The 13,886-nt window shown below is 39.3% G+C and overlaps 2 non-coding genes across 2 annotated transcripts; both read left to right on the top strand.

Annotated features, from left to right (window-relative positions):
- Positions 1-4,377: 4,377 nt before the first annotated feature.
- LOC112731558 (small nucleolar RNA R71) lies at positions 4,378-4,485 on the top strand. The gene has a single exon (XR_003167331.1). It is a non-coding gene; the product is annotated as a small nucleolar RNA R71 (small nucleolar RNA).
- Positions 4,486-12,611: 8,126 nt separating this feature from the next.
- Positions 12,612-12,719, top strand: LOC112731538 (small nucleolar RNA R71). The gene has a single exon (XR_003167312.1). It is a non-coding gene; the product is annotated as a small nucleolar RNA R71 (small nucleolar RNA).
- The last annotated feature ends 1,167 nt before the right edge of the window (positions 12,720-13,886 follow it).

Here is a 13,886-nt window from a genome sequence, read left to right as displayed (position 1 = left end):
TATATAGAATATATGTATATTAGGTGAGAGCTTAGGTTAATTAAAGATTCAATTTATAAAGCTCACTTAGCCATATGTATATCCTTACCTGCACCTTGGCCCCATTACAACCCTAAAAAGACCTCATGATGTTTGCATTGGTATATTAACTGTTGTTGATTGGTTAAGAGAAAAACAAAAGTTAGAAAACATGACTAGAAAAGAATTGAGTGACTACCCTATACACTAGAGATTAGAGCGCACATACATTATCAGTGAGGGTTCAATGCTTGAATTTTCATGTTTCCTGCCTTCATAAGCTATCTTCTTGCACTTTTATCAGTTTTATTGTATAATGATAGAATTAGTGGAATTTGATTTGTAACTGTTTTGAAAGGCTTATTTACTTTTGATCAAGTGGACAATAATCATATAGTTGCATTTATTTATATACGTAGGATTGCATTGCATTTCATGAGTTTCTGCATGTTCATACTTATTTCCTTGTCTCCTTCAATTTAGCATGAGAACATGCTAATGTTTAAGTGTGGGGAGGTTGATAAACCACTATTTTATGGTTTATATTGTGTTTAATTGTGTGGTTTTGTCATGATCCTTGCCCACTTATTCATCAATTTAGCATGCATTTAGATTTCCTTCCTAAATTCAGTACATGTTTGAAAATTGCTTCCTAGAGACTTTAATTATTTACTTTTAATTCTCCTTTATTCTATTCGATGCCGTGATCTGTGTGTCAAGTGTTTCAGGCCTTATAGGACATGAATGAGATGGAGATTGGAGAGGAAGCTAGCAAAAATGGAAGGAACACAAGAACTTGAGGAGATAACCAGCGAGAAGTGACGCGGTCGCATGGCTCACGCGACCGCGCGAAGGAGCGCAAATCACAGCGACGCGGCCGCATGGCTTGTGCGGCCGCGCGGATTAGAAAGTGCAAGTGACGCGGTAGCGTGGACGACGCAAACGCGTGGAGAGGAAAAAGCGCAAGCGACGCGACCGCATGGATGACGCGATCGCGTGACATGTGCGATCTGCATAATCTACAGAATTCGATGGGGGCAATTTTGGACCTTATTTCGGCCCAGTTTTTGGCCCGGAACAGCAGACTAGAGTCAGAGAATATGCAGAAACAACACACACATTCATTCAGTAGTTTTAGATCTAGTTTTTTCACTCTCTTAGGTTTTTCTCTCTAGTTTTTAGGATTTTAATTTTCAATTGATCTTAGCATTGGAACATTGAGAAGAGTTATTTCCTCATCAAGACTTCATCATTCTAGTTTTTATTCTTCCATGTTCTTTGTTATGTTTAATTTTGTCATTCAGATACTTTTATAATTAATTAATGCAAGGATTATTTCTCTTTAATTCAATTTCAATTCCAATAATCATGTCTTCTTTTAATTCCCTTTTATGTGCCATGGATTCTTTATTTACAATGCGTGAGTAGTTTCATTACTTGATAGGGAGTTGATTAAAAGGAATTCTTGAGTTGGAAGGATTGAAGGAGAAATTTATAGTTGGGTTAAATGTTGGATTGCTATCCTGTCACCAACGCCAATCCCTTTGAACTAAGTGGGTTGTAACTCGTGAATAGATCTGGCAATCCAACTTGTTTGACTTTTCCTTACCTAGTAAAGGATAACCAAACAGAGTAACCGTTAATTATAAATCAATCTTAAAAATCACTCCATCAATGATAGAGATTCTAACTAATCAATTCCCAGTCAAGGCTTTTATTTATATTATTTATTTAAAATTCCTCAATTTAAATTCCAATTTACTTAGCTCAACTTCTTGGAACATCTGATTAATAAAACAACACACTTTTCTGCAACTCGTTGGGAGACGACCTGGGACTTAAAACTCCCAGTAATTTTAATTTAAACTCTCTGTGACATATTTCTAAATTGATAGGCAGATTTTTGGTGAGTTAAGAACTATACTTGCAACGTAACCATTTTAATAAATTTTTAATTCACCAGCTTCTGCTTCCCATCAGGTGTGAAGATGGGTTTATATAGGGGTGGAGAGAGGGTTAGGGTTCGGCCATATAGGGTGGGTTTGGGAGGGAAAGTGGTTTGAATTTGAATGGTGAGGTAGGTGGGGCTTTATGATGGATGGATGTGGATTGGTGAAGGGTTTATGGAGAAGAGGGTAGGATTTGATAGGTGAGGGGTTTTTGGGGAAGAGGTATTGAGGTGATTGGTGAATGGGTGAAGAAGAGAGAGAGTGAGTTGAGGTTGGTGGGGATCCTGTGGGGTCTACAGATCCTGAGGTGTCAAGGATTTTTCATCCCTGCACCAAGTGGCGTGCAAAATGCCCTTTTCTGCCAATCCTGGCGTTAAACGCCAGGTTGCTGCCCATTTCTGGCATTTAACGCTAGCTTCTTGCCCTTTTTTGGCATTAAACGCCAGTCTGGTGCCCATTTCTGGCATTAAACGCCCATAATGGTGCCGGACTGAGCGTTTAACGCCCATTCTGCTGCCCTTACTGGCGTTTAAACGCCAGTAGCCTTCTCCTCCAGGGTGTTCTATTTTTCATTCTATTTTTCAGTTTGTTTTTGCTTTTTCAATTGTTTTTGTGACTTCCCATGATCATCAACCTACAGAAAACATAAAATAATAGAAATATAACATAGATAAGTAAAATTGGGTTGCCTCCCAACAAGCGCTTCTTTAATGTCAGTAGCTTGACAGTGGGCTCTCATGGAGCCTCACAGATACTCAGAGCATGATGATGGCCTCTCAACACCAAACTTAGAGTTTGGTTGTGGCCTCCCAACACCAAACTTAGAGTTTGAATGAGGGGATTTTGTTTGACTCTACATTGAGAGAAGCTTTTCATGCTTCCTCTCCATGGTTATAGAGGGAGATCCTTGAGCCTTAAACACAAGGGAGTCCTCATTCACTTGAAGGACTAATTCTCCTCTGTCTACATCAATCATAGCTTTTGCTGTGGCAAGGAAGGGTCTACCAAGGATAATGAATTCATCCATACACTTCCCAGTGTCTAGGATTATGAAATCAGCAGGGATGTAGTGGTCTTCAACCTTTACCAAGATATCCTCTACAAGTCCATAAGCTTGTTTCCTTAAATTGTCTGCCATCTCTAGTGAGATTCTTGCAGCTTGTACCTCAAAGATCCCTAGCTTCTCCATTACAGAGAGAGGCATGAGGTTTATGCTTGACCCTAGGTCACACAGAGCCTTCTCAAAGGTCATGGTGCCTATGGTACAAGGTATTGAGAACTTCCTAGGATCCTGTCTCTTTTGAGGTATTCTCTGCCTAGTCAAGTCATCCAGTTCTTTGGTGAGCGAGGGGGATTCATCCTCCCAAGTCTCATTACCAAATAACTTGGCATTTATTTTTATGATTGCTCCAAGGTACTTAGAAACTTGCTCTTCAGTAACATCTTTATCCTCTTCAGGGGAAGAATACTTATCAGAGCTTATGAATGGCAGAAGTAAATTCAATAGAATCTCTATGGCCTCATTGTGGGCCTCAGATTCCCATGGTTCCTCATTAGGGAACTCCATGGAGGCCAGTGGATGTCCATTGAGGTCTTCCTCAGAGGAGATCACTGCCTCGTCCTCCTTTCCATGTTTGGCCATGTGAGATGTGGTTATGGCCTTGCACTCTCTTTTTGGATTCTCTTCTGTATTGCTTGGGAGAGTACTAGGAGGGAGTTCAGTAATTTTCTTACTCAACTGACCCACTTGTGCCTCCAAAGTTCTAATGGAGGACCTTGTTTCAGTCATGAAACTTTGAGTGGTTTTAATTAGATCAGAGACTATAGTTGCTAAGTCAGAGTGGCTCTGCTAAGAATTCTCTGTCTGTTGCTGAGAAGATGATGGAAAAGGTTTGCCATTGCTAAACCTATTTCTTTTACCATTATTGTTGTTGAAGCCTTGTTGAGGCCACTGTTGATCCTTCCATGAGAGGTTTGGATGATTCCTCCATGAAGGATTATAGGTGTTTCCATAGGGTTCTCCCATGTAATTCACCTCTTCCATTGCTGGGTTCTCAGGATCATAAGCTTCTTCTTCAGATGAAGCTTCTTTGGTACTGCCTGTTGCTGCTTGCATTCCAGACAGACTCTGAGAAATCATATTGACTTGTTGAGTCAATTTTTTGTTCTGAGCCAATATGGCATTCAGAGTATCAATTTCAAGAACTCCTTTCTTCTGACTTGTCCCATTATTCACAGGATTCCTTTCAGAAGTGTACATGAATTGGTTATTTGTAATCATTTCAATGAGTTCCTGAGCTTCTGCAGGCGTCTTCTTCAGATGAAGGGATCCTCCAGCAGAGCTGTCCAATGATATCTTGGACAGTTCAGATAGACCATCATAGAAGATACTGATGATGCTCGATTCTGAAAGCATGTCAGAAGGACACCTTCTGATCAATTGCTTGTATCTTTCCTAAGCTTCATAGAGGGATTCACCTTCCTTCTGTCTAAAGGTTTGGACTTCCACTCTAAGCTTGCTCAATTTTTGAAGTGCAAAGAATTTTTCTAAGAAGGCATTGACTAGTTTTTCCCAAGAGTTCAGGCTTTCTTTAGGTTGTGAATCCAACCATATCCTAGCTCTGTCTCTTACAGCAAAGGGGAAGAGCATAAGCTTGTAGACCTCAGGGTCAACCCCATTGGTCTTGACAGTGTCATAGATTTGCAAGAATTCAGCTAAGAACTGATGAGGATCTTCCAATGGAAGTCCATGAAACTTGCAATTCTGTTGCATCAGAGAAACTAATTGAGGCTTAAGCTCAAAGTTGTTTGCTCCAATGGCAGGAATTGAGATGCTTCTCCCATAGAAGTCAGGAGTAGGTGCAGTAAAGTCACCAAGTACCTTCCTTGTATTATTGGCTTTGCTGTTGTTTTCGGCTGCCATGGCTTCTTCTTGTTTGAAAATTTCTATTAGGTCCTCTACAGAGAGTTGTACTTTGGCTTCTGTTAGCTTTCTCTTCAAGGTCCTTTCAGGTTCAGGATCAGCTTCAACAAGAATGTCTTTGTCCTTACTCCTACTCATATAAAAAGAGAGAAGAGGAAAATATGGAATCCTCTATGTTATAGTATAGAGATTCCTTGAGGTGTCAGAGGAAAAGAAGAATAGAAAGAGAAGGTAGAGAGAAAGAATTCGAACTTATCAAGAGGGATAGAGTTCGAATTGTACATTGAGGAGGAGTGTTAGTCCTTTAAATAGAAAGAGTTGAGAAGAGGGGAAGAATTTTCGAAATTAAAGTAAAAGATTTTGAAATAATTAAAAGAATTTTTGAAATTTTGATTGATGATTTTTGAAAACTAAGATTGGAAAAGAAATTAAGTGATTTTTGAAAAAGATTTTGAAATTAGAAATAAAAAAGATATGATTGAAACTTAATTTTGAAAAAGATATGATTGAAAAGATATGATAGAGAATCAAATAGAAAAAGGAAAGTTTTAAAATTAAAGTTGATTACTTGACTAACAAGAAATTAGAAAATATGATTCTAGAATTAAAACTTTTGATCCTTTCTTACTAGGCAAGTAATAACTTGAAAATTACTAATTGTAGCAAGGATTTTCGAAAATAATAATAAAAAAATGGAAAGAAATTGATTTTGAAAGGATATGATTGATAAGATATGATTTGAAAAAGATTTGATTTTGAAAAATTATGAATATTTGAAAAAGATTTGAATTAAAAACAAAATCTTCCCTCTAGTGTCATCCTGGCATTAAACGCCCAAAATCCTACCTTTTTGGGCGTTTAATGCCCAGCCAGGTACCCTGGTTGGCGTTTAAACGCCAGTTTTCCTTCTTCACTGTGCGTTTTGAATGCCCAGCTTTTTCTGTGTAATTCCTCTACTAAATGTTCTGAATCTTCAATTCTCTGTGTTATTGACTTGAAAAGACACAATTTTGAAATTTTTTTTTGAATTTTTAATGATGAGAAATAATAAAAATGCAACTAAGATGAAATAAACAATGCATGCAAGAGACCAAACTTAGAAGTTTGTATACTGGTATGCGAAATTGTTACTCAGGTTGTGAATTGTTGTTCGAAATTGATTCCCTGGCGATGGCACCAAAAACTGATGCACAGAACCATGGTCTAAACATATCTTCACAACTTCGCATAACTAACCAGCAAGTGCACTGGGTCGTCCAAGTAATACCTTACGTGAGTAAGGGTCGAATCCCACGGAGATTGTTGGTATGAAGCAAGCTATGGTCACCTTGTAAATCTCAGTCAGGCGGATATAAAATAGTAATGGGGTTTTTGAAATTTAATAATAAAAGAAGGATAGAAATACTTATGTAAATCGTTGGTGAGAATTTCAGATAAGCGTATGGAGATGCATTCGTTCCTCTGAACCTCTGCTTTCCTGCTGTCTTCATCCAATCAGTCTTACTCCTTTCCATGGCTGGCTTTATGCAAGGGCATCACCGTTGTCAGTGGCTACATCCCCTCCTCTTATGAAAATGGTCCAAGATGCCCTGTCACGGCACGGCTAATCATCTGAGGTTCCCGATCATGCTGGAATAGGATTCACCCTCCTTTTGCGTCTGTCACTACGCCCAGCACTCGCGAGTTTGAAGCTCGTCACAGTCATTCAATCATTGAATCCTACTCGGAATACCACAGACAAGGTTTAGACTTTCTGGATTCTCTTGAATGCCGCCATCATTCTAGCTTACACCACGAAGATTCTGATTAAGAGATCTAAGAGATACTCATTCAATCTAATGTAGAACGGAAGTGGTTGTCAGGCACGCGTTCATAGGGAATGATGATGATTGTCACGTTCATCACATTCAGGTTGAAGTGCGAATGAATATCTTAGAAGCAAAATAAGATGAATTGAATAAGAAACAGTAGTGCTTTGCATTAATCTATGAGGAACAGCAGAGCTCCACACCTTAATCTATGGAGTGTAGAAACTCTACCGTTGAAAATACATAAGTGAAAGGTCCAGGCATGGCCGAATGGCCAGCCCCCAATACGTGATCTAAGATAGCATACAACTGATCAAAGATACTTAATACAATAGTAAAAAGTTCTATTTATACTAAACTAGTCACTAGGGTTTACAGAAGTAAGTAATTGATGTATAAATCCACTTCCGGGGCCCACTTGGTGTGTGCTTGGGTTGAGCTTGAATGTTACACGTGCAGAGGCTCTTTCTGGAGTTGAACGCCAGTTTGTAACATATTTCTGGCGTTCAACTCTGGTTTGTGACTTGTTTCTGGCGTTTAACTCCAGACAGCAGCGTAGAACTGGCGTTCAACGCCCTTTTATGTCATCTAAACTCGGCCAAAGTATGAATTATTATATATTTCTGGAAAGCTCTGGATGTCTACTTTTCAACGTAATTGGAAACGCGCCATTTTAAGTTCTGTAGCTCCAGAAAATCCATTTTGAGTGCAGGAAGGTCAGAATCCAACAGCATCAGCAGTCCTTTTTCAACCTCTGAATCTGATTTTTGCTCAAGTCCCTCAATTTCAGCCAGAAAATACCTAAAATCATAGAAAAACACACAAACTCATAGTAAAGTCCAGAAATATGAATTTAACATAAAAACTAATGAAAACATCCCTAAAAGTAACTAGATTCTACTAAAAACATACTAAAAATAATGCCAAAAAGCGTATAAATTATCCGCTCATCACAACACCAACCTTAAATTGTTGCTTGTCCCCAAGAAACTGAAAATCAAATAGGATAAAAAGAAGAGAATATACTATAAATTCTAAACTATCAATGAAACATAGCTTCAATCAGATGAGCGGGACTTGTAGCTTTTTTTGCCTCTTGAATAGTTTTGGCATCTCACTTTATCCATTGAGGTTCAGAATGATTGGAATCTATAGGAACTCAGAGTTCAGATAGTGTCATTGATTCTCCTAGTTCAGTATGATGATTCTTGAACACAGCTCCTTTATGAGTCTTGGCCGTGGCCCTAAGCACTTTGTTTTCCAGTATTACCACCGGATACATAAATACCACAGACACATAATTGGGTGAACCTTTTCAGATTGTGACTCAACTTTGCTAAAGTCCCCAATTAGAGGTGTCCAGGGTTCTTAAGCACACTCTTCTTTTGCTTTGGACCTTGACTTTAACCGCTCAGTCTCAAGTTTTCACTTGACACCTTCACGCCACAAGCACATGGTTAGGGACAGCTTGGTTTAGCTGCTTAGACTAGGATTTTATTCCTTTAGGCCCTCCTATCCACTGATGCTCAAAGCCTTGGGATCCTTTTTATTTGCCCTTGCCTTTTGGTTTTAAGGGTTATTGGCTTTTTGCTCTTGCCTCTTGGTTTTAAGAGCTTTTGGCTTTTTCTGCTTGCTTTTTCTTTTTCTTTCTAAATTTTTTTTTCGCCTGTTTTTTTTTTTTTTTTGCAAGCTTTGTTCTTTGCTGCTTTTTCTTGCTTCAAGAATCATTTTTATGATTTTTCAGATTATCAAATAACATGTCTCCTTGTCATCATTCTTTCAAGAGCCAACATATTTAACATTCTTAAACAATAACTTCAAAAGACATATGCACTGTTCAAGCGTACATTCAGAAAACAAGAAGCATTGTCACCACATCAATATAATTAAACTAAGTTCAAGGATAAATTCGAAACTCATGTACTTCTTGTTCTTTTGAATTAAAACAGTTTTTATTTAAGAGAGGTGATGGATTCATAGGACATTCATAACTTTAAGACATAGTTACTAACTACTAATGATCACGCAATAATACACAAACATAGATAAGCACATAATATAGAAAATGAAAAACAGAAGAAATAGGAACAAGGAATGAATCCACCTTAGTGATGGTGGCGTTTCCTTCTTGAGGAACCAATGATGTCCTTGAGCTCTTCTATGTCTCTTCCTTGTCTTTGTTGCTCCTCCCTCATTGCTTTTTGATCTTCTCTAATTTCATGAAGGATGATGGAGTGCTCTTGATGTTCCACCCTTAATTGTCTCATGTTGGAGCTTAGTTCTCCTAGGGAAGTGTTGATTTGCTCCCAATAGTTTTGTGGAGGAAAATGCATTTGAGGCATCTCCGGGATCTCATGGTGATGAGCTTCATGCGCCTCTTGAGCTCCATGAATGGGCTCTCTTGCTTGCTCCATCTTTTTCTTAGTGATGGGCTTGTCTTCTTTAATGAGGATATCTCCCTCTATGTCAATCCCAGCCGTATTGCATAGGTGACAAATGAGGTGAGGAAAGGCTAACCTTGCCATAGTGGAGGACTTGTCAGCCACCTTGTAGAGTTCTTGAGGTATAATCTCATGAAATTTCACCTCTTCTCCAATCATGATGCTATGGATCATGATGGCCCGGTCTATAGTAACTTCAGACTGATTGCAAGTGGGAATGATTGAGCATTGAATGAACTCCAACCATCCTCTAGCTACAGGCTTAAGGTCTAGTCTTCTTAGTTGAACCGGTTTGCCTTTTGATTCAATCTTCCATTGAGCTCCTTCTACACATATGTCCATGAGGACTTGGTCCAACCTTTGATCAAAGTTGACTCTCCTTGTGTAGGGGCGTGCGTTCTCTTCCATGTTTGGCAAGTTGAATGCCAACCTCACATTTTTCGGACTGAAATCTAAGTATTTTCCCCGAACCATGGTGAGATAATTCTTTGGGTTCGGGTTCTTACTTTGATCATGGTTCCTAGTGATCCATGCATTAGCATAGAACTCTTGAACCATTAGGATGCCGACTTGTTGGATGGGGTTTGTTAGAACTTTCCAACCTCTTCTTTGAATTTCATGTCGGATCTCCGGATACTCATTTCTTTTGAGTTTGAAAGGGACCTCAGGGATCACCTTCTTCTTGGCCACAACATCATAGAAGTGGTCTTGATGGGCTTTGGAGATGAACCTTTCCATCTCCCATGACTCGGAGGTGAAAGCTTTTGTCTTCCCTTTCCCTTTTCTAGAGGATTCTCCGGTCTTAGGTGCCATCAATGGTAATGGAAAAACAAAAAGCTTATGCTTTTACCACACCAAACTTAGAATTTTGCTCGCCCTCGAGCAAGAGAAGAAAGAATAGATGAAGAAGAAGAAGAAATGGAGGAGAGGGAGAAGAGGTTGTGTTTCGGCCAAGAAGAGAAGAGAGGGTTATGTTGTGTGAAAATGAGGAAGAATGGAGGGTTATATATAGGGATGGGAGGGGGGTGAAGGTTCGGCCATTTAGGGTGGGTTTGGGTGGGAAATTGATTTTGAATTTTGAAGGTAGGTGGAGTTTATGAGGTAGGTTTATGGGGAAGAGTGGATGGATGTGAGTGGTGAAGAGGTGATGGGGAAGAGAGATTGAGGTGATTGGTGAAGGGTTTTGGGGAAGAGTGTTTATGGGATTGTGTGAAAGAGGGGTGAGAAGAAGTGAGTGGAGGTAGGTGGGGATCCTGTGGGGTCCACAGATCCTGAGGTGTTCAAGGTTTTACAACCTTGCACCAATTTAGGCATGTAAAATGCCCTTGCACACAACTCTGGGCGTTCAGCGCCAGATTGGTGCTTGTTCTGGGCGTTGAACGCCCATTTGTAGCCTATTTCTGGCGTTGAACGCCAGAACCATGTTTGTTCTGGGTGTTCAGCGCCAGCTCTCCTCCAGGGTGCACTTCTGGCGTTCAAACACCTAGATGCTGCCCATTTTTGGTGTTCAGCGCCAGAACCATGCTTTATTCTGGCGTTGAACGCCCAAAACATGCTTCTTACTGGCGTTTAAACGCCAGTAAGGTCTTCCTCCAGGGTGTGATTTTTCTTCTGCTGTTTTTGATTCCGTTTTCAATTTTTATATTTATTTTGTGACTCTACGTGATCATGAACCTATAAAGACATATAACTAAGAAAAATATAGTTAGATAAATAAAAATTGGGTTGCCTCCCAACAAGCGCTTCTTTAATGTCAATAGCTTGACAGTGGGCTCTCATGGAGCCTCACAGATGTGCAGAGCTTTGTTGAAACCTCCCAACACCAAACTTAGAGTTTGGATATGGGGGTTTGACATCAAACTTAGAGTTTGGTTGTGGCTTCCCAACACCAAACTTAGAGTTTGACTGTGGGGGCTTTGTGTGACTCTGCTTTGAGAGAAGCTTTTTTTGCTTCCTCTCCATGGATGCAGAGAGAGATCCTTGAGTTGTAAACACAAGGTTGTCCTCATTTAGTTGAAGGATCAATTCTCCTCTGTCCACATCAATCACAGCTCTTGCTGTGGCTAGGAAAGGTCTTCCTAGGATGATGGATTCATCCTCTTCCTTTCCAGTATCCAGGACTATGAAATCAGCAGGGATGTAAAGGCCTTCAACCTTTACTAACACGTCCTCTACTTGTCCATAAGCCTGTTTTCTTGAATTGTCTGCCATCTCTAATGAGATTTTAGCAGCTTGTACCCCATAGATTCCCAGTTTCTCTATTACAGAGAGGGGCATGAGGTTTATCCCTGAACCAAGGTCACACAGAGCCTTAAAGATCATGGTGCCTATAGTACAAGGTATTAAGAACTTTTCAGGATCCTGTCTCTTCTGAGGCAATGTCAGTTGATCCAGATCACTTAGTTCATTGGTGAACAAGGGAGGTTCATCTTCCCAAGTGTCAATACCAAATAATTTGGCATTTAGCTTCATGATTGCACCAAGAAACTTGGCAGCTTGCTCTTCAGTAACATCCTCATTCTCTTCAGAAGAGGAATACTCATCAGAACTCATGAATGGCATAAGGAGGTTCAATGGAATCTCTATGGTCTCTAGATGAGCCTCAGAGTCCTTTGGTTCCTCAGAGGGAAGCTCCTTATTGATCACTGGACGTCCTAGGAGGTCTTCCTCCTTGGGATTCACGTCCTCTCCTTCCCTTACAGGTTCGGCCATGGTGCTTATGTCAATGGCCTTGCACTCTCCTTTTGGATTCTCTTCTGTATTGCTTGGGAGAGTACTAGGAGGGATTTCAGTGATCCTTTTACTCAGCTGGCCCACTTGTGCTTCCAAATTTCTAATGGAAGACCTTGTTTCATTCATGAAACTTACATTGGCCTTGGATAGATCAGAGACTAAGTTTACTAAATTAGAGGTATTTTATTCAGAGTTCTCTGTCTGTTGCTAAGTGGATGATGGAAAAAGGTTTATTATTGTTAAACCTGTTTCTTCCACCATTATTAAAGCCTTGTTGAGGCCTTTGATCCTTCCATGAGAGATTTGGATGATTTCTCCATGATGGATTATAGGTGTTTCCATATGGTTCACCCATGTAATTTACCTCTGCTATTGCAGGGTTCTCAGGATCATAAGCTTCTTCTTCATAAGAAGCCTCTTGAGTACTGTTGGATGCAGCTTGCATTCCATTCAGACTCTGAGAAATTATATTGACTTGCTGAGTCAATATTTTGTTCTGAGCCAATATGGCATTCAGAGTATCAACTTCAAGAACTCCCTTCTTCTGAGGCGTCCCATTACTCACAGGATTCCTCTCAGAAGTGTACATGAACTGGTTATTAGCAACCATGTCAATGAGTTCTTGAGCTTCTGCAGGCATTTTTTTTATGTGAATGGATCCACCTGTAGAAGTATCCAATGACATCTTTGATTGCACAGATAAACCATCATAGAATATATCCAGGATGGTCCATTCTGAAAGCATGTCAGAAGGACACTTTTTGGTCAGCTGCTTGTATCTTTCCCAAGCTTCATAGAGGGATTCACCTTCTTTCTGTCTGAAGGTTTGAACATCCACTCTAAGCTTGCTCAGCTTTTGAGGAGGAAAGAACTTGGCTAAGAAAGCCGTGACCAGCTTGTCCTAAGAGTTCAGGCTATCTCTGGCTTGAGAATCCAACCACACTCTAGCTCTGTCTCTTACAACCAAAGGGAAAAGCATGAGCCTGTAGACTTTAGGATCTACTCCATTAGTCTTAACAGTATCACATATCTGCAAGAATTCAGTTAAGAACTGAAAAGGATCTTCAGATGGAAGTCCATGAAACTTGCAGTTTTGCTGCATCAGAGAAACTAGCTGAGGTTTCAGCCCAAAGTTGTTTGCTCCAATGGCAGGAATGGAGATGCTTCTTCCATGTAAATTGGAATTAGGTGCAGTAAAGTCACCAAGCATTCTCCTTGCATTATTATTATTTTCGGCTGCCATCTCCTCTTCCTGTTTGAAAATTTCTGAAAGGTTCTCTCTGGATTGTTGTAATTTAGCTTCTCTTAGTTTCCTTTTCAGAGTCCTTTCAGGTTCTGGATCTGCTTCAACAAGAATATTCTTGCCCTTGCTCCTGCTCATATGACAAAGAAGAGGGCACAGAAAAAATAATAATAATGGGGATCCTTTATACCACAGTATAGAGGTCCTTGTGTGAGTAGAAGAAAAGAAGAAGAAAATCTGAACTCAGAGAGAAAGAGGGAGTTCGGATTTTTGGTGAGTGATGTGAGGAAGAGATGTTAGTAGATGAATAAATAATTAGAAGGAGATGAGGGAGAAGAATTTTCGAAAATTATTTTTGAAAAAGGGTTAGAGATTTTCGAAAATAGTTTTTGAAAAAGGTTAGTAATTTTTGAAATTTTAAAATCAACAATTAAAATAATTAGTTAATAAAAAAGAAATTTTGAAAAAGAGGGAAGATATTTTCGAAAATTAGAGAGAGAGAGTTAGTTAGGTAGTTTTGAAAAAGATAAGAAACAACCAAAATGTTAGTTAGTTAGTTGAAACAAATTTTGAAAAGATAAGTTAGGAAGTTAGAAAAGATATTTTGAAATCAAATTTTTGAAAAAGATAGGATAAGAAGATATTTTTGAAAAGATATGATTTAAATTAGTTTTTGAAAAAGATTTGAATTTTAAAATCACAATTAATGACTTGATTCATAAGAAATCACAAGATATGATTCTAGAACTCAAAGTTTGAATCTTTCTTAAC

This window comes from Arachis hypogaea, chromosome 12 (assembly GCF_003086295.3).
Source record: "Arachis hypogaea cultivar Tifrunner chromosome 12, arahy.Tifrunner.gnm2.J5K5, whole genome shotgun sequence".
Classification (NCBI taxonomy): Eukaryota; Viridiplantae; Streptophyta; class Magnoliopsida; order Fabales; family Fabaceae; genus Arachis; species Arachis hypogaea.
Note: the sequence above shows the minus strand (reverse complement) of the source record. Positions and strands in the feature narration are given on the sequence as shown.